Here is a 21,221-nt window from a genome sequence, read left to right on the forward strand (position 1 = left end):
ATATACATATATATGTAGATATACCTGTATATACCATATTGTGTATATGCACATATATAACCATATGCTAATGGTATATGTATATAGTGTGTATATGCATATACACACAACACATGCATGCATGCATACACACATGCACCCACATACACACATGCATACATTGCATAATAAAAACCACTTTGGACTTGGAGACAGGCAGGCCTACATTCAAATCCCAGCTCAGATGTTCATCAGCTGTATGACCTTAGTCATGTCATGTAACCTGTTAAATGACTGCGAGTGAAACTCGGTTTCACCATCTGTAAGATAAGCGTAATGATGGCACCTGGCTCACGGGGCTGCCTTACGCATCAGATGAGATGATGAGATGACGCACACAAAGCGCTCGAAGTCAATAAACATCAGCTATTGCTACCATGAGCCAGTGTGGTGCAGTGGATACACCTGCGTTCAAACCCCACTTCAGACGACCTCTGGCTGTGGGACCCTGGGAGTCGCTTCTCAGAGCTGGCAGAGCAGGGGCCTGTGTTAGAGTGAGTTTCCTCAGCAGGCCCCTCCCTACACCCATGAAATGCCAGGGCTCAGCTCTATCCCATTCTTTTTACTATTGCCTTTCATGCTCCTGAATGTTTGTGAAAGGAGGGAATGAGCACAGACCCAGGTCTGCTGATGGGTTCAAGAGAAAGCAAGCAGAAAAAAGGCTCAAGTCTGCATAACCTGAGACTGGATTTCAAAATGTTTTGTATTTTATGGGTCAGCCCTAAGTCAGACGACGGAGACCACCCCACCCCATTGAGCCCATGTCCCCCAGCCATGCCTGCTGCCCAGCTCCCGGAGGCCAGTCTCACTCACCCCAACAGGCCTTCATAGACACAGCGTGGTCAGAGATCCTACGTCTCGGCTCCTCAGTCCGGGTCAGCTTGTCCCGGCCTTCTTGGCTGTTCTGGGCAGATGGAAACCACTGGGATCTCTGGCCCTTCACAGGCCTGTCAGCAGCTCCGGACAGGGACCCCGGATCGGCCTCTGCCCGAGCCCCAAGGAGCGGGCTGCATGTCTGTGCAGAGTCTGAGGGCAGAGTCAGTCCCTCGTGCAATCTCCAGGCACGGACCCAAGGTATGTAGAGTTGAGGTCGCCATCCGGCGGTGGCTGGCTGAGTGCCACTTTTTTACATCATTCAGGAACGGGGCAAAAGTGCAAAGGCAGGGAACCTTAGGGATAAACCAGGAGCTAACCTTCCCCACCCTGAGGACTTTTCCACCAGCCCTCGGCTCTGAGAGCAGCCGTCATCATAACTTTATGCCTATAGATGGGTAACTTGGTTGTTGAGCCTTCTCCAACCTGGCCATTTTGTAGACAAGGAAACCGAGGCCCAGAGCCTGTGTACTCTTAGATGTTCACAACTCTAGAGCTGGAAGAGACCATAGAGGGCCTCTTCCCCTCCCTCTCTTCCCTTCGTCTCTGCTAACTTGCTTATATGATGTGCTGTTTCCTAATTGTCAAAGACTCCCATAGCTATGGGCACGTGATGTTGCTCAGAATGAAAATTCTAAACTTTGAAAAGCAAAGCACAAAGTGCACCCACATCCACATTACAGGGAGGGAACATTTCTGACGATTCATCTGGAAGCTCTTGACAAGCCTGGCTGGGTGAACTCTGAAAAACAGCACCCTCTTCTCATCCTGCAGTTTGGGTTTTAAAATGCTAATGAAGGAGGCATTATCTTTATTAAATGCAATTGAAGCAATTTATTGGTGCCCATCCATTTGTAAAAGAAAAGCTGATTACAAAGCAGCCTGCTGAAATTGGGCTGAAGAGACCGATATTTGAAGCAGAATTTCTATCAGACTGCTGCAATTTGGGGATGTCTTGGATGCATTTAGTCTGGTTTCTTTGATGGCGGGGGGCGGGGGGGGGGGTTGCGTATTAATGCCATGAACTCATGTTAATACACCACGGTAAAAACTATGTTCTGAACAATCTGTCTTGAAAGGGAGGAGGCTGACATGTCAGTGGCCACAATCACCAAGAAGGGGCAGCTAGGTGGTGCAGTGGATAGAGCACTGGCCCTGAAGTCAGGAGGACCTGAGTTCAAATTCCGCCTTAGACACTTACTAGCTGTGTGACCCTGGGCAAGTCACTTAATCCCAGATGCCTTCAACATCCTGGACCATCTCTAGTCATCCTGATATATATCTTACCACTGGACACAGCTCTCCCTCACTTAAATCCAATTCACTGAAAGTTATGACATCACCCCAATGCCATGATCCTCTTCAAGAATGAAGGACAAACAACAACAACAACAACAAGTCACAGTAACCCATTCGATAAGGAAAGATACCTAATAGTCTGGCTGCTTCTGTAGTAATGGCCCCAAGGTGGTGGGAAATGAGGCCGAGGATGCTATTTCCAAGCTCTCACTTAACTGCTGGAACTCATGAGTCCAAACATTATTTGACTCTGTTTTCTGCACTCTGAGATCCAGCCAAACTGGACTTTTTTCGATGAGGCCCCCAAAATGATACTCCATCTTCCATCCCCAAGCATTTCTCAATTGGAAAATGACTTGCATTCTTACAAATTTGATTTAGTTCTCTATGTATTTTAGAAATGAAGCCTTTATCAGGAACACTGGGTGTAAAAATTGTTTCCCAGCTTTCTGCTTGCCTTCTAATTTTGGCTGCATTGCTTGTGTTTGTACAAAACCCTTTTAATTTAATGTAATCAAAATCATCCATTTTGAATTTCATAATATTCTCTTTTTTGTTTGGTTGTAAATTGTTCTCCTCTCCATAGATCTGAACCAACTTCCTTTGGGGGGGAGGGGCAATGAGGGTTAAGTGACTTGTCCAGGGTCACACAGCTGGTAAGTATCAAGTGTCTGAGGATGGATTTGAACTCAGGTGCTTCTGAATCCAGGGCCAATGCTTTATCCACTGCGCCACCTAGCTTCCTCCCATCTCCATGGATCTGAAAGGTAAACTGTTCCTTCCTCTCCTAATTTGCCTATGGTATCACCCTTTATGTCTAAATCATGTACCCATTTTGACCTTATTTTGGTTTATGGTGTAAGATGTTGGTCTCTGCCTAGTTTCTGCCATACTATCTTCCAGTTTTCCCAGCAGTTCTTGTTAAATACTGAGTTCCTATCCCGGAAGCTGGAGTCTTTGGATTTACCAAATAGTAGATTACTGTATTCTTTTGCTACTGTGTCTCCTGTGCCTAACCTATTCCATTGGTCCACCACTATATTTCTTAGCCAACACCAAATTTGGTACAGCTAGCCCACCTTCCTGTGCATTTTTTTCCATTAGTTCCCTTGATATTCTTGACCTTTTGTTCTTCCAGATGAATTTTGTTATTTTTTCTGGCTCTATAAAATAATTTTTAGGTAGTCTTATTGCCATGACACTGAATAAGTAAATTAATTTAGGTAGAATTGTCATTTTTAGTATATTAGCTCAGCCTATCCATGAACAATTGATATTTTTCCAATTATTTAGATCTGATTTGATTTGTGTGAAAAGTGTTTTGGAATTGTGTTCATAAAGTTCCTGGGTTCATCTTGGCAGGTAGACTCTCAAGTATTTTATCTTATCTTGTGGTAAAAAAAATATGAAAGGTTTTTAACAGTCGGTTAGGATAACTGAAAGACGCCAGTTTTTGAGGGACCACCTTTTTGGGGAGGAGACCAACAGTCCGCCTGCTGCGCACGTCAGACTGCCTGTGACGCACTCGACTTCTGGGGTGGAGAGAAGGGAAGTGGGGCTTTTTGCCCGCTGGGGGGGGGGGCTCCTGACTGCGGGGCACGGACGGTCTCCCTCTCTCCAAAGGTGGCCTTTTGGGTTTGGGTGAGTTTTTATAAGGAATATAGACTAAGCTTAGACTTAAGACGATTTGTATTGTGTTTCTACTTTCCTATCCTTCTAATCAACATCACCTTGTGACTACCATAACAATAAAAGGTCTATCTAGAAAACCAAAAGCTTCTTCCATTTACTAGTCTGGGAGATAAATTAAGGGAAAGGTTAAGTAGGGGAGATTTATGATCTAATATCCAATTTTTAATCTCACAATCTACAGTTACTTTGAATGGAATTTCTTTTTCTATCTCCTGACAATGAGCTTTGTTGGTTATGTACAGAAATGCTGATGATTTGTGTGGATTTATTTTATATCCTTCAACTTTGCTAAAGTTGCTCATTGTTCCAAGTCATTTTTTAATTGATTTTTCTAGGATTCTCTAAGTATACCATCAAAACACCTGCAAAGAGTGATAGTTTTGGTTCTTCCTTGCCTATCCTAATTCCTTTAATTCCTTTTTCTTCTCTTATTGCTAAAGCTAACATTTCTAGTACAATATTAAATAATAGGGGTGATAATAGGCATTCCTATTTCACCCCAAATCATGTCTTTCTTGATCTTCCCAAATGCTAGTGCCCTTCCTTTCTAACAACCTTTCTTTTAACTATCTAGTGTTTGTGTATTACTTCCATATCAGTGAAAAACTGTTCAGATATAATAAATATCATGAGTACAACTATATGGATACACATGTAGCCTCGCCCAATAGATTATTAGTTCCTTGAGGTGAGGGCCTGTTTTATTTTTATATTTGTACCCTTAGCATTTAGCATAGTGCATAGCAGGCACCTGTGAAATGCTTACTGATTGATTTATTTTTATCCCCAGCACCTACTGAAGTACCTGACCCATGGTAGACATTTTGTTGTTGTTGTTCAGTTGTTTCAGTTGTGTCCAGCTCTCCATTACCCCATTTGGGATTTTCTTGGCAAAGACACTAGAGGGGTTTGCCATTTCCTTCTTCAGCCTATTTGACAGATGAGGAAACTGAGGCAAACAGGGTGAAGTGACTTGCCAAGGATCACACATCTAGTAAGTGTCTGAGGCCGGATTTGAACTCAAAAGGATCTTCCTGACTCCACGCCCAGCACTCTATTCACTATGCCACTGAGCTGCCCATTTAATAAATACTTATTGATTGACTTATTAATATAGATGGTAAGAGGATCACAGAATCAAGTTAACTCCCTAGTTCCATCTATCAAGGATTCTCATATGATCTTAGTCTAGTACCTGGTACAGAGTGGGTACTTAATAAATATTTGTTGACTTAACATATGCATGAGATACATCTTATTGGAGAACAGTCTTTAGGGTTATGGTGTTCTCTACTAAGTCAAATGGCAAAGTAAATACAGCACTGGGCCGTTGTATTTTTATGACTGCATTGCTTCCAGCACTGGTTTACTCTGTAGGCATTTGGACACATTCAGATATTTCTAATGCTTTCTTCTTCTGGAGTAACATTTACTCTCTCTCTCTCTCTTTTAGTTTTTGTGGGGGCAATGAGGGTTAAATGACTTGCCCAGGGTCACCCAGCTAGTAAGTGTCAAGTTTCTGAGGCCAGATTTGAACTCAGGCCCTCCTGAATCCAGGGCCAATGCTTTATCCACTGCGCCACCTAGCTGCCCAATATTTACACTCTCACAAAGCACATTGAATACTGAGGTACCAGAGACTTGGTGTAGAGGTGTTATAGTTATGAAGGAGGAGGGACGCACCATTCCCATTTTACTTCTATTTGTTGCCCTTACTGTTTCCTCCATGGATGAATCATATATCATATATATGATGGATCTTATAAATATGACGATGGTATATGGCTAGTTCTTGGAGCTGTCCAACCAATTTGGAGTTATGGGTTTGGGGCGGGGGGTTGGTTTTATTTGTTGGGTTTTTTATCGATTCTTTTCCCCTTGAACAGCTTTTCACTGGTATGTACTCCTCCTTTATCTTTTTTTCATACTGTTTGCAGATAAGCTTGCATTCTAACCCTGTCTCTCTCTCTCTCTCTACTTGCCAAGGGGATCAAGCATTCACTAGCTGAGGTGGTTTCTGGGCTCTTTTAGCCTCCTTGCTACTGACACCATTTTACGCTGTTTAAACTTCTCAGTGAAATGATAATGTACAGAATCAATGCCTTTACTTGTACTTATTTCCCATTTTTCAGAGTTAAAAGCCTGTGAAAATTGGCCAGGTTGGAACTGTTACAATGGCCCAACGCATCTTCTTCCTATCTCTAACCTTTTTTCCTGATTTGATATTGATTTCTACCTTTGTGCTAACTAGTCAAGCATCTGACTGCATAGAGACAGCTGATTTGGAAAAAGACTCCCATATTTGGTAACCAGTCATTTACTGTCAGTTTATGGAGGGGAAGGGAATAGACATTTACTAAGTGCCTACTATGTGCCAAGCACTGCTAAGCACTTTACAAATATTATCTCATTTGATCCTCGCAACAACCCTGGGAGGTAGGTGCTATTATTATTCTTATTTTAGAGTTGGGGAAACTGAGGTAGACAGAGTTTAAGTGACTTTCCCACAGTCACACAACTAGTAAAGGTCATATTTGAACTCAGGTCTTTCTGACTCCAGGCCCAACACTCTAGCTACTATACCACCTAGATATTAAAATGTGCAATTTCTTTTTTTTTTTTTTTTGGTCAGGCAATTGGGGTTAAGTGACTTGCCCAGGGTCACACAGCTAGTAAGTGTTAAGTGTCTGAGGTTGCATTTGAACTCAGGTCCTCCTGACCCCAGGGCCGGTGCTCCATCCACTGCACCACCTAGCTGCCCTGCAATTTCATTTTTGAGATGCTATTTGGTGCTTTCCACATTTAGTGCCTTCCAATTTTCTTCTTGAAGAACGTATTTGTGATATGTAGGCATTAAGGCAAGGCCTCTTCCATTTTCTTTATCTTGATCTATATTTTCCACTGTATTTTTCATCATTCTCACTAGTGCCTACCTTCACCTTAAATGAAATATATTATTAAAGTGTGTATGTGTGTGTGTATGTATATATAAATACATCTTGACTTTGGATCTTGTCAAACTTGTCAGTAAACCAATAGTCACTCAACAAGCATTTATTAAATGCTTACTATGTGCTAAGTGATAGATAAAGAAAGGAGGGGAAAAAAATCCCTCCCTTCAAAGAGCTTACTCTGATCACAGTATTCTCCCCTTCCTCCTTCACAATAGATGGCAGTGAATAGGCTAAACCTCTCTTGTGGTGGTCCCCTTCCCCATGTTCATCATGTACTTTTTTTTTTTTTTTTTGCAGGGCAATGGGGTTAAGTGACTTGCCCAGGGTCAAACAGCTGGTAAGTGTCAAGTGTCTGAGGCCAGATTTGAACTCAAGTACTCCTGAATCCAGGGCTGGTGCTTTATCCACTGACACCTAACAGCCCCAATCATGTACATTTTAAAGAGGGATGATCAAGCACCCCATGAATCAGTGTTTCTAATTATCCTTAGCTACAGGATAAAACTAATTTGTCAACTCTTTTATTAGCCTCCAAGATAACTACTGAACCATCTTTCCATTTAGCTGCAATTTGTTTATGTCATGGAACAAAGAGGCCTGGGATTAGCAAGAAATAAATATAAATATAGAACACCAAACCTCTGCTGGAATGTTGGGAATTCTCCTGACTTGGGGGCTCAGAGCAATGGTGATAATAGTCCTAACTTTTTATTTAATATCAACTCCCTAAAGCAGCAGAAGAGAGAACCACCTACACCTGAGAGATCATTATATTGCCCTAAGGTTTAAATTAAAACTAATTCTAATTGTTGTAAGAGGGTTTTGATCGTTTAGAGTAAAAATTCCAGTAAAGACCTGGTTCAGTTTTTCTACCAGCACGAGCTCTCACAGTTAGAGTACTAACAGTTGAACTGATGTTCATGGATGCCCTAAAAACTGTGTGGTTCTTCATGTTCTCTGTCTTTTATATATTTCTTTCACAAACTTATCGAGGGGCAGCTAGGTGGCTCAATGGATAAAGCACTGGCCTTGGATTCAGGAGGACCTGAGTTCAAATCCAGCCTCAGACACTTGACGTTAGCTGTGTGACCTTGGGCAAGTCACTTAACCCTCATTGCCCCACAAAAATTAAAAGAAAAAAAACTTAACTACGTTTTGTATCCCCCTAATAGAATGTAAGCTCCTTGAGAAAGAGACCGTTGAATTTCTTGTCTTGATGTCTCCTGCATCTAGCACCCTGCCTGGCAATTAGTAGAAACTTAGTAGTTGCATGTTGATCAATTGATCGATTAGTTACTGGGGACCGTACTTAGAAGTGTTCTAGGCTAGTAGAAACTGTTAGAGTTTGTGGTCTACTCAGATAGCCTTGATACACTCAGTGTTTCTTCCAGGTCATGATGAGGCCTTGAAGCAAGACTTTGGTGGTGGATCTAAATATAAAAGAAGCCTACACACTAGCACATTTAGTAATTAGGTATGTTTACATTTGATCCTACTTTATTTTTTCTTCTTTCTTTTTTAATCAAATTAACCAATATTTTATCTATTTTATTGTTTTTTTCATAAAACCAGCTCTTAGTTTTATTGATTAATTCTATAGGTTTTTTTGCTTTCAATCTTATTAATTTCTCCTTTGATTTTCAGGATCTCTAATTTAGTGTCTAATTGGGGATTTCTAATTTGTTCTTTTGCTAGCTTTTTAAGTTGCATGCCCAATTCATTAATCTCCTCTTGATCCTACTTTATTTTTTAAAAGTCCTTCCAATATAGTTCCCTATCCATTTGACATATTAGATCCACCTCAGAATGTCCATTATTGGAGTGGGGGGAGTTTTATAGTAATGGAGAAATCAGAAAAAGCAAATAATGGGAGGTCATTGTTAAAAGAGAATGCAGCCATTTTTTGTTTCCCTTCACAGGACATTTAATGGATCTTATTCTATACCTTCAAACCTAAATATAACCATAGCTTAGATCCTTTTTCCTTTGTTGAAGTTTCCAAAAATCAATAATTAAGATAAAGAGATACAGAAGCCATTGCCCATTGGGCAATTTCTTGACAACTGAAAATTAGCCAGGGGTTATTCTTAGAGGAAGTTATCTTTTTGAGCACCCTTAGGCCTCTGGAAAATAAACTGATTTGTGCTAAATTTCTGGTTTTCCTTCCACACCCTCAGGAGGACCACAGAGAGTTAAAACTAGACCTTAATGCACTATGCTGAAGGAACATGCTAGGAATCAGTGATTCCTACCAAATGTGACTGCTAACCAATCTGTTAAACAGCAAATGTTTATTAAGTACCCGCTATGTGTCGGCACTGCTCTAGGCACTAGGGAGATAAAGATATAAATGGAATTGTCTGCTTCTCAACGAACTAACTATCTAAAGTTACAACTAGTAGTTGAGGGCCTCAACATCTGGAGGGGAAATTTTTCTGCCTTCCAAGATCACTCCCTCCTCCCTGATCAGTACCCCAGTGGGGAAGGTCTATGTCTCCTGCCTCACCTGGCCTAGATACATCTCTCCCACCCCAGGATCTAATCACCGTCAAGCCTCTGTCCTGGGCTCCCCCTTTCGCAATCTGTACAATTGTACCAAACTCAATTGGATCTGGTCACATAGAATGACTAAGACTATTAACAGTAAAACAACACAAGCCAGCTTCAGGGTTTCCTGGGGTCTCTCTTCCCCCTCCCACTAAATCTACATTGAAATTCCCTGGGGTGCAAACATTCAGAGCTTTGATGGCACCAGAACTTCAGATAAGCATAAAATGAAGAATAGAAAATGAAGAAATGAAATGAAGAACAATTTTCAAGGCAGTCAAACCAGCAGAGCACATTTTCGGTCTGACCTCATCATCCTTTGCCTCAGCCTATAGGGGACAGAATCAGTTCTTTGCATTGTTGTCCGGCCTATAAACATCCCATAAAGTCCTAAGTCTCTCACACTCTAATTAATCAAAGAAAATAACCTTGTCCGCACACCCCCTGAAACCTTCGCTGTTATCCAATTTTTCTTTAACTGTCAATAGTCAGAAGCCCGGATAATGTGAATGGTACTGGGAACTCAAGGTCAGTGCACAGCTTAAAAGTGATGTTTGCCTTCAGCCATCTTGAACGGGCCTTGACATTTTAAAGGCCTCTCCAGAACCAAAGTTGTAAGATGGAGTCCTTTACGATTCAGGCCCAGCTCCTCAAGGACCATTTTAAATGTGTCTCCTGCTATTTTTAAATGAGAATTCTCTCCTGTGAGGGGGAGTCAGTGAAGATCAAGACAAACAAAAAGGGACTGATTTCACCCATTCAAGGTCTTCAAATCAAACAAATCTCTTTTCCAAACAGAAGACAACATCTCTTTTCCCTACGTGGGCCTGCCTTGCAAAACCAAAGAAAGTGGGAAACAGGGTATACATTTTTATTCTGTGCAGAATTTACAGAAAAGAAGGAAGGAGGATGGAAGGAAGGAAGGAACGAATGAAGAAAGGTAGAAAGATGGAAGGAAGGAGGAAGGGAGGGAGGGAGGGAAGGAGGAGGAAGGAAAGATTTACCAAGCACCTATTATGTGATTATGTGCCAGGCACTGTGCTTTACAAATTATTACAAATATTTACAAATATGAGCTCATTTGATCTTCACAACAACCCTAGGAAGTAGGTGTTATTATTATCTCCATTTGGCAGTTGGGGAAACTAAGGCATACAGAGATTGCGTGACTTGCCCACAGTCACACGGCTAGTGTCTGTAGACAAATTTGAACTCAGGTCCTAAGTTTCTGACTCTAGGCTCAACTGTCTATCCACTTTGCTACCTCACTGCCTATTGAAATAATCAAAGTGCACATAATTTGACAAAGCAACACATAATATTTCCTAAACCTAATTCTCTCAAGGACTTCTGACTATCTGACTTACTAGAAGAACAAAACTTATGAACACAGTAGTGGGGAAAATCATAGGATCCAGAAAGAAAAGACATAGGTTTGAATCCAAGTCCTACTACCTCCTACTTATGTGACCTTGGGCAAGTGACTTGCCCACCCTGGGCTTCCATTTCCTCTCCTGTCAAATGAAGGTACTGAGCTAAAAAAATCCTAAGGGGGGCAGCTAGGTGACACAGTGAATAAAGCACTGGCCTTGGATTCAGGAGTACCTGAGTTCAAATCCAGCCTCAGACACTTGACACTTACTAGCTGTGTGACCCTGGGCAAGTCACTTAACCCTCATTGCCTGGGGGAGGGGGGAGACTCCTAAGGACCCTTCCAGTCTAGTGCTCCTGGAGAGAAGGGACTGCCTTTTGCTTGTGCTTTTAGCACAAGGTCTGGCACATAGTAGGCACTTAATAAATGCTCTTTAATGTCCCATGGTCCCACTATCTTGTGAAAGTGTTTGTGTTCAGTGCCCTGGGGGCAGCAAATTCTCTGGTTTTCCAGGTGCACTTCAATTATCTCCAAATCCCCAAGTGATTCTTTTTCTTATCTTTGTAAATGAGACAGTGGCGGTTAGTGAAGATCTTTAAATCCTAGTTAAACTCTCAGAGTTACTGTTGCTACCCCTGGTAGTACCCTAAGTACTACTGCTTTGCGCACGTAAGGACATCCTATCTTGTTAGGTTAAGTGACCTGCTAACTCTAGAATAGATTTATAGTGGCTTAGGCTGAGACGACGCTATGGGGGAATGGGGGGGCGGGCGCTAAAGGGGCTTTATTCCTACAAACCATGAGATGAAAGGGCCCATTCGCTGCGGGGGAGGGGGGATGTGTGGAATCTCAGAACTGTATTTTCCAGAAGGCTGTGTATGAGTCCCCAATCTCCCGACATCCCACAGTGTGCAGGATTTAGAAGAGACTGTGAGGAAGCAAGGAGGACGAGCAGGTATCCAGAAGTGAGGGATGGATGTTGGGGTGATCTGAGGAAAGGGACCAGAAGTGTTCAGCCACAGGGGGCTGGGAAAATGCCATTGCTTATTAGACTGCATACACCAGACCGCTCCCCAGAGAAATGCCAGTGCCTACTAGGCTGAAGCCCAGCCAGTTAGGAACTTGATGGATTATGCCTTGCTTTGGCTAGGCTGTGGATTCAGCAGGGAGTCACTGGGGAATGGACCAGCAGCATTCCCTGGGAACAAGTGGAGGGGTAGCTCTTTGGTATGGGTGACAGGAATGCCGTTGTGTAAGTCCATATGATCTTTCTAAAGAGGGGAACCCTTATCACAGCTCGCACTTGCACTGACCAGTTGGGTCCCCAGAGGCAACATTAACTTTTGCTCCCCATTCAGGGTGCTAGAGATATCCCTGATGGATGGTGGGATTTTCTCTGATGTTCTCATCTTGGGCCCCCATTCCAATATGTTCTCCTCAATATCAATTGCTGGTTAGTTTTTTTTGTTGGTGCTCAGTCATTTTCAGTCATGTCTGACTCTTCCTTTTTGTTTTATTTATTTATTTATTTATTTATTATGTCTGACTCTTCCTGAACCCATTTTGGGTTTTCTTGGCAAATATCCTGGAGTGATGTGCCATTTCCTTCTCCTGCTCATTTTACAAATGAGGAAACTGAGGCAAACAGGGTTAAGTGACTTGCCCAGGGTCACACAGCTAATAGGTGTCTGAGGCTGGATTTGAACTCAGGAAAAGGAGTCTTCATGACTCCGGGCTCTATCTACTGAGCCACCTAGTTATCTCCAGTTATGGTTAGCATCTCCTTTTTATCACTGATAGCCTCCAGTGATTAGCACTCCAGGTTCGATTATTATCAATTAGCTTTTCCAAAAGGATGCTTACTGAGAACAGCAGTACAAACCAGGGGGAGCAGCTAGGTGGTGCAGTGGATAAATCACTGGCCCTGGGTTCAGGAGATCCTGAGTTCAAATCCAGTCTCAGACACTTGACACTTACTAGCTGTGTGACCCTGGGCAAGTCACTTAACCCTCATTGCCCTGCAAAAAAAGAAGAAGAAGGAGGAGGAGGAAGAAGAAGGAAGAAGGAAGAAGAAGATGAAGAAGAAGAAGAAGAAGAAGAAGAAGAGAAGAAGAGAAGAAGAGAAGAAGAAGAAGAAGAAGTAGTAGTAGTAGTAGTAGTAGTAGTAGTAGTAGTAGTAGAAGTAGTAGTAGTAGTAGTAGTAGTAGTAGTAGTAGTAGTAGTAGTAGTAGTAGTAGTAGAAACCTATCCCTCCAAACTGGAGACCCTAAACCACTTCAGTCCCTGTGAAGAAGGGACTTTCAAGCAGTTGCTACAAAATATTTGCCCTCTGCCCCACTAAATGTATTCCAGCACAGCTGATGGTTGAAGTTTCTCCAGAAAAACATTTCAGCTGGTGCATCTGATTCACTGCAGGGCTGGGTCTCACAGGTCACTCTCCAGGTCAGACAACAGACGCCAACATGGATTCCCATGATCAGACCTTTGTTCCTTCAACTTTTTAAAGCTCACAAGGTCATAGGGGAAGGGAAGAGAATAAGCATTTATGTAGCACCTACTATATACCAAGCATTGTGCTAAATGCTTTTTACAGATATTATCTCATTTGATCCTCACAACCAAGGAAACTGAAACAAAAGATAACTGACTTACCCTGGGTCACACATTTAGAAAGGGCATGTGTATATACATACACAAACACATATATGCATGTATGCATATATATATTCATAAACACATTAGATATGTACAAATTTTCATAATATCCATCCTTACCATTTCTGCTATTGTCTAGGCTTGTAATTCCACTGTGGCAGGAAATTCCCAGTGTCAAAACTATTACTTCACTACCCCTCTCCCCACTCCCCTCACCCCCAAGCAATGAAGATGGGAAACCTGTCTGAAACTTTTAGTCTTCCAGGATAGAGGGGCCACTGAGAGGTTAAATCACTTGCCGTGCCCATATAGTTATATAGGGTACCACCTATAAACCCAAGACTATGAGCCCATATGGACCAGATCTAATCCTAGGGACCTATTCCCAAAAGAGATAGAAGAGATAGCTTCTCTCTCTCTCCCTCTCCCTGTCTCTCTCCCTCCCTCTCTCTCTCTCTCTCTCTCTCTCTCTCTCTCTCTCTCTCTCTCTCTCTCTCTCTCTCTCCCTCTCCCTCTCTCTCTCTCTCTCTCTCCCCCTCTCTCCCCATTATACCTCAACTTCGAGTTAACTCCAAGATGTTTCCAACTACAACTTAGAGTTGTATCTAGGTTTTCATAGTTTGGGGAAAAGGGTCTCTAGTTTCCATACAAGCACTCGACATAACAGAAGTTAAGAGTATTGGTTACAGGATGGTCTTTATTCTTCTCCACAGAAAGAGGAGGAGATGCAAATGAGCCCTAGGAGACCTAAAACAGATGCAGAAAACACATCAGGCATTCAGAGGACTCCCAGGAGCTCATCACTAGATTCAGAAGACACGTAAAGCATTTATATAGCCCATAAACTCCCCTGGAAGATAATTCTATTGGTGGCTGAACAAGCAAGACCCCTTCCCATAGGGTCTGCATTGTCTGAATCACTCCCTCTAACAGGGGGCTGTAGCCATTCTCAGGTCCCTTGCTTCCCCAAGTCAAGGGGCTCCTCTCCTCATCCTCCAGTGCTAGGGCCATGAGACTCTTCTTTCTCCAAGAGACAAAAAAATACTCAAAAAAAATCCCCTTCTTTCTCTAGAAGCTCTGATCCCTAGACTCTTAAACTAGACAATTTTTGAACTTGAGGTCAGCCTTGTGGCAATCCCCAATGCTGATGCTTCCCAGGAAATCTGTCTTTGATTAGGTTAGGTTCAGGCTGGGATCAGGGTCAGAGACATTGTCCATACACCATCTTCTTGAGCCAAGTGGATACAAGTAGATGGCACAAGTACTGTATGCTTCTAAAGGAAATCTACCATTGCCCTAGTAGCTGCCCCTTGAGGGAAGGAGCAGTTTCATTTTTGTCTAACCACAGATCTGTACCTCGAGTTAAGAACCCCTTGTCTAGATGATATAGGACTGGGGGATGAAGGTGAGACTCATTGGAATGTGAGAAGTTGCCTTTCTTGTAACCTTAAGTTAGTTTTCTGCCAAAGGGGAATCTAAGCCCTTAGATATACATAGGAAGGCTGAAGTAGTGGTATTAAATAATTTAAGACAAATGATTTTATGGGAGAAAAAAATTAGGTTAAGCACTATATAGGAGTTCAGAGATAGATACAATGGAAAGTGCCTAGAATCAGAAGTCAAAAGAACTGGGATCTAATACTAAATCCACTACTTTAGTGCTGTGTGATACCGAGCAAATCACTTCCCTTTAGAGGGCATTACTTTTCTTATCTATAAAATGGGCACAATGGTGTAGATGACCTGTAAGGTTCCTTCCAGTGTTAAGATGCTACTGAAGAAAATGAATGAGTACTTCAATAGTCAGAGAAAACTTCATGGAAGGCATAGATAAGACATGAGTGAGGCATCAAAGTATGTGAAGGACTTTCATTGGTAGAAGGGAGAGGAAAAGAGGCATTCAAGGAAAGGAAATAAAGTGAATAGAGAAATGAAGGCATAAGGTGGAGATAGAAATGAGGATAATGTGTTCATGGGATGAAGAAGAATATGAGAGCTGGGAGCGATGGGAAATAAGGATGTTCATGGATTCCTTCCCCCAATCATCTCCATCTGTTGAAGTGATTCCTTCCCTGGATTTCCAGACTCAAGCCAATTACTTACTTCTTCTTCTGTGAAGAATTCCCTTATCCTTTCATGTGAAATTGATCTCTCCCTCCTCATATTCCTCATAGTACTTGATCCATTCTTCCCTTTCTCACTTATCTCAACTCTCCCTTGTATCATAGTTATTTATGCACTTGCCTTCCACCAACCCTGTCCCCTGATTAGATCTGAAATTTCTGGAGAACAAGGTCTTCAGATGAAGTTCATGGAAAACCCCATTGAAATTTGGTAGGATTAGATTAAGAGTTAAAAGGGTCTTTAAAGCTCATTTCGGGGCCAGCAAGGTGGTGCAGTGGTTAAAGCACTGGCTCTGAATTCAGGAGGACCTGAGCTCAAATCCGGCCTCAGACACTTGACACTAGCTGTGTGACCCTGGGCAAGTCCTTAACCCTCATTGCCCTGCCCCAAAACAAAACAAAACAAAACAAAAAACTCATTTAGCCTCATCCCCTCACTTTACGCTTAAGCTGTATTTGATAAGCCCAAACTATGGTTTCATGCAGACTGAATCCAACCTTGAGAAGATCTTGCCAGAATCATATTTCTTTGGCTCATTTTCCTCTACCCAGAAAAGTTTCCATAGACTTCCTGTTAAGTTATTACTCTAAGGGTTTGGTTGCCCTTGTATAGAAAATGAATTTGGAGTTACTAAAGAGGCAACTCCCCCTATTCTAGTGAGTCTGATCTTTTTAAAAAAATTATTTCTATTCATCTATTCAATTATTTATTTGTTTATTTGTTTGTTTAATTATTCATTATTTCATCTATTCATTAATTCCTTTGTTTGTTTTGGTGAGTCTGATCTTTACCCCACAACCCTTATTGTCTTCTAGACTCATAGCAGTACAGTGTGGTTTGGACTCCCCTAAAAGGGAAACAGACTTGGGGTTGCTAGAAAGGTAAGCTTCTTTCCAATTGGACCTGCACCATTCAAACTCATAGTATTAGCAGAGGTCAAAATCCAAGTCTCTGTTCCTGTGTATCAAGGCTTAGCATTTCTCCTCCTCTGAAACCACGTCCTGAAAACAGGCACTCTTGACAATTCTCCAGAAAGGTTGGGTTTAGGAACACCCATCACTCTTCTTCAATGACACATGGCTCCAGTAGATATCTTCTTTTCAGTGAATGAGTGAATGAAAAACCAATCATTAGATGCTTACCATGTACAAAGCACTGTGGTAAGTGCTGGGGTTATAAACAGAAAAAACCCAGATAGTCCTTGCCTTTGAGGAGTTTACAATCTAATTGGGAGAGACAACTGTAAAAGGAGGTTCAACTATAAGGCAAATAGAAAGTCCTAAGGCCTTTCCTGAGTCAAAGACTGGACTTGGAGAGTCAGGTAGGACTTGGGACTTTCCATTTACCTTATATGTTACACACATGTATGTATGTATGTATGTACGTATCTGTATGCATACAGATACGTACAGATGTTTCTATTTGTTTATATGTGTGTATGTTTGTATATCTGACTCAGTTTCTTTGCATTTAGTCAGGACTTGTTTGTTGAAATGACTTGAAACAGAATATAGTGCTATGGGGGCAGCTAGGTGGCATGGTGGATAAAGCACCAGCTCTGGATTCAGGAGGACCTGAGTTCAAATTTAGCAGACACTTAACACTTAACACTAGCTGTGTGACCCTGGGCAAGTCACTTAACCTTCATTGCCCTGGGGGGGAAAAAACCAGGGGCAGCTAGGTGGTGCAGTGGATAAAGGATCAGCCCTGGATTTAGGAGGACCTGAGTTCAAATCCAACCTCAGACACTTAACACTTACTAGCTGTGTGACCCTGGACAAATCACTTAACCCCAATTGCCTCACCAAAAAAACAAAACAAAACAAAACAAAACAAAACAAAACAAAACAAAACAAAACACACAAAAAGAGAATATAGTGCTAGATTGTGGAGAGTCTTGAATGTCAAGAAGAATCTAAAATTTGATTTCCAAATTGAAGGTGTCTCAGCTTGAGAGTGACTTTTAAAAAGTAGAGTTTAAATCTGACTACTCTAGCAGCCCAGCTCAGTGACAAACAGGTTGTAGGCAGGGAGATTCTCAATACATGGAGACAATTTTGTTTCCAAGAGACATCCCTGACAGTTGTATTATACTTTGGAGACCTCAAATTCTACCATTAGGCAAAGTCAACTCTCTTCCCTTTATTAAATCCCTTGAAGTGACAGAGCTCTTTACTGTCCACACTACTCAAACAGTACTAGGTACTTCAGACACATAAAGTGAGTGAAACAGAAAGCTGTTAGGCTCCCCTGGCTTCTTCCCTAGCATTTGAGCCCAGGGGCAATACAATGTTGACACTCCCCCATCCTTTCCTTGTTCCTTGGGCAACCAGGGAGCCAGCCTTGGTAAAGGCACCAGATGAGAGATAAGAGCCCTGGCAGGCAGATGATTGTTCCCGCCCCCCCCCCCCCATCTCAACAAAGGAACTTGGCCCCAGTGCAGAAAGCCAAATTACTGCCCTAGTTCGGATAGTGAAAGAAAACATTTGAAACCCTGGTCCCAGTTGGCTTCCAGGGACCTGACCCAGGTGAATCACAAATAGGAAAAGTACCTTTGGGGTGCCCAACAACCCAGAAAAATAGATTTTATAAACAGGGATATTTCAAACCTCCAGGCTATCACGGCTTAGTGGAGGTGTTCATTTGCATCTATGAATATTCACAAGTCTGCCTCTGGCTGTTTCAGAGCCATTGACTATTGCCTCTTTGCTCTCTCTTCTGTTTTAAAGTTCTGATATCCTGAGTTTCCAGAAAGGTGGGCTTGGCTGCTTTTTGTAATCCCACACTTGGCTGGAAAGGTGATGATTATTTTTCCTGTTTTGATGAGATCCTGCTTAGCTGAAGTCAAAGTTTCTTTTTTCTTTTCTTTTTCTTTCCTTTCTTTTCCTTTTTATCTTATCTTATCTTTTCTTCTTCCTTCCTTCCTTCCTTCCTTCCTTCCTTCCTTCCTTCCTTCCTTCCTTCCTTCCTTCCTTCCTTCCTTCCTTTCTTTCTTTCTTTCTTTCTTTCTTTCTTTCTTTCTTTCTTTCTTTCTTTCTTTCTTTCTTTCTGTCACAGAGTGAAGCTTCCAAGAGATCTCCAATCTGGCCTAAGATTTTCTTTCAAATACCAGGCTTTTGCTGCCAGAGCTGAACCTGTAATGTTTATCCTATGGAAAATCATCCTGAGATTAAGACTGATTTCTTCCTCCTAATCAATTCAAGGTTCAGCTCATGTCAGTCTGAAGGACCTGTCCAAGGTCCATGGATTGAAGAATTGATTAACTGGGTTGCCCAGCCACTCATGTCATAATCTGGGAGCTATGCATTTTTCATCCATTTTGTATGTCCATGTAAATGACCAGACTGAGCCCTTTGAAGTGATTATGGAACTCAAGAAGATTCTGTGGGGTTTCAATAGAACTCGATGCCTACCTTTTAAATAGTGATATTCAACTAGTGATGTTATAACTTTCTGTGAATCATAGAATCCAAGAAAGATGGGCCTGCTGTCTTTGAAGTCTGGCTTTGTCACTTACTAGCCCTCTGACTTCAGGGAATTCACTTAACCTTTTTTGGCCTCAGTTTCCTTCTCTGTAAATAGAGGGGGTTGGGCTTGAAAAGACCCTTCCTGATTTAAATTTATGAGCCTATGAAAAATTACAACTGTGGGTGATACAGAGGGTAATGGAAATATGTCCAGTACACAGAAGTAGACTGTAACTTATATATGTTGCTATGGCTAGAAAGCTAGACATGAAGCCAGAAAGACCTGGGTTCAAATCCTGCCTTAAGACAAGCCCCTGAGCAAGTCACAATGTCTCTGAATCTCAGTTTTCTGCTCTCTAACATGAGTATAATAACAGCCGCTACCTCATAGGGAAGTTAGAGGGATCAGGTGAGATAATGCATATGAAATATGTTTACAACTATAAAGAGCCGTGTAAATGCTAACTATTATCATCAGTGATGACTTGCAGCAATAACGCAGTAAGATAAAAGTACTGAGAAACACATGGTAACGTGGCCCGAAAACAGTGGGTCAGTCATGCAACAGTAACAGATGGCCCCCCCTGGGGATGCACTGCCAGACCACCCTTACCTTTCTCTTCTTCATAAGGATGAAAGGAGGATAAATGAAACAACGTCACCTGTGTGGAAGTGGTTTGGTCTCTTTAAAGGGAAAGCAATAAATCCATCCAAGGCAGACCAGCTTATTGAAGCTTTTGTAGCCAGGAGGCAATTCATTCTCTGGATTCCGGAGGGATCCTTCAAACCCTCAGACTTAGTGTTAGGGAAATAAATGTCATAAACCAGGGGAATCACCAGTCCACTGGTAGCTCAGGATGACAAATACTTGCATGTTCTGGGCTCAAATTCGATTTTCCCCAAATCTCTTTCTTACTCTCCAAGCGGATAAATGGTTCAATAACAGGTTTAAGAGGAGGAAGAAAAGAAAGAGTTCTGATTTTCTGAGAATCCTGCCCCCGGCCTTCCTCACCAACATTCATTCCATTGTGGTTGATGCTCTGTCTAAATTGTCCAATTTATATGACAAAGTCTTGATTTTATCTGTGAGAGTTGTTGGAGAAACCAATGCTCTGTCAGGCTCCAAGTTCAGTCACCATCATTACAAAAGTAACTTCAATGAAAAATGACAATGGTGGGGTGGGGGTAGCTTACCTGGTGCTTTCATAATGATTTCCCTATTGAATGTGTGAGAGAGAAGGTGATTTCTCTTTCTCTCCACCCCGCCCCCCACCCCCTGCAACTTTTCAGCATTGCAAATACCCTATGGGACCCAGGAAATGTGGGGAAATTCAGGTTGTGTTCTTTCTATCTTCATCTGGAGGAGTCTTCAGTCAAAAAGAATCTTGGAACTGGGGGGAACGTAGGTGACATTTAATCCAATCTAAAGGAGGGATCTAAAGGCCAGAAAATTACTTGCTCAGAGTCACATAGACCTGTGGCAGAGCTGAGATTTGAACCCAAATCTTCTGATTCCATATCCAGTAATCTTTCTGCTATACCATCTTATTGCCTCTTTAGTCCAGGGATTTTTAACCTGGAGTCTGTGGGTCCATGGAGATTTCTGGGGGTCTATGCATTTGGGTGGGGAAAAAAAATCTTTATTTTCATTAACTTTTGTTTTCCTTTATAATCCCCTGTATTTTATCTTATGCATTTAAATACTTTACTCAAAGAAGGGATGCATAGGTTTTGTTTTTGTTTTTGTGGGGCAATGGGGGTTAAGTGACTTGCCCAGGGTCACACAGCTAGTGTCAAGTGTCTGAGGTCGAATTTGAACTCAGGTCCTCCTGAATCCAGGGCTGGTGCTTTATCCACTGCACCACCTAGCTACACCCGGGATGCATAGGTTTTACCAGACTTCTAAAGGAGTCCATAACACACAAAAGGTCAAGAACCCCTAGAGTCTAGTTGGTCTGATTTACTGATCAACTAAGGCCTAACAAGGTTAATTGATTTCCCTGAAGTCATACAACTAGTAACAATCAAAGGTGACACAGAATCTAGGTCTTCTAATTTCAAATCCAGTGCTTTTATGTCCCAGTTAGAAAGTCTACTTCTCATTTACAAAGGAGCATATGCCACAAGCTTGCTACTGTATTTCATTGTGAAAGAGATAATGAGAGGATGTTGTTCAGTTATTTCAAATGTGCCTAACTC

Source organism: Dromiciops gliroides, chromosome 5 (genome assembly GCF_019393635.1).
Source record: "Dromiciops gliroides isolate mDroGli1 chromosome 5, mDroGli1.pri, whole genome shotgun sequence".
Taxonomy (NCBI): domain Eukaryota; kingdom Metazoa; phylum Chordata; class Mammalia; order Microbiotheria; family Microbiotheriidae; genus Dromiciops; species Dromiciops gliroides.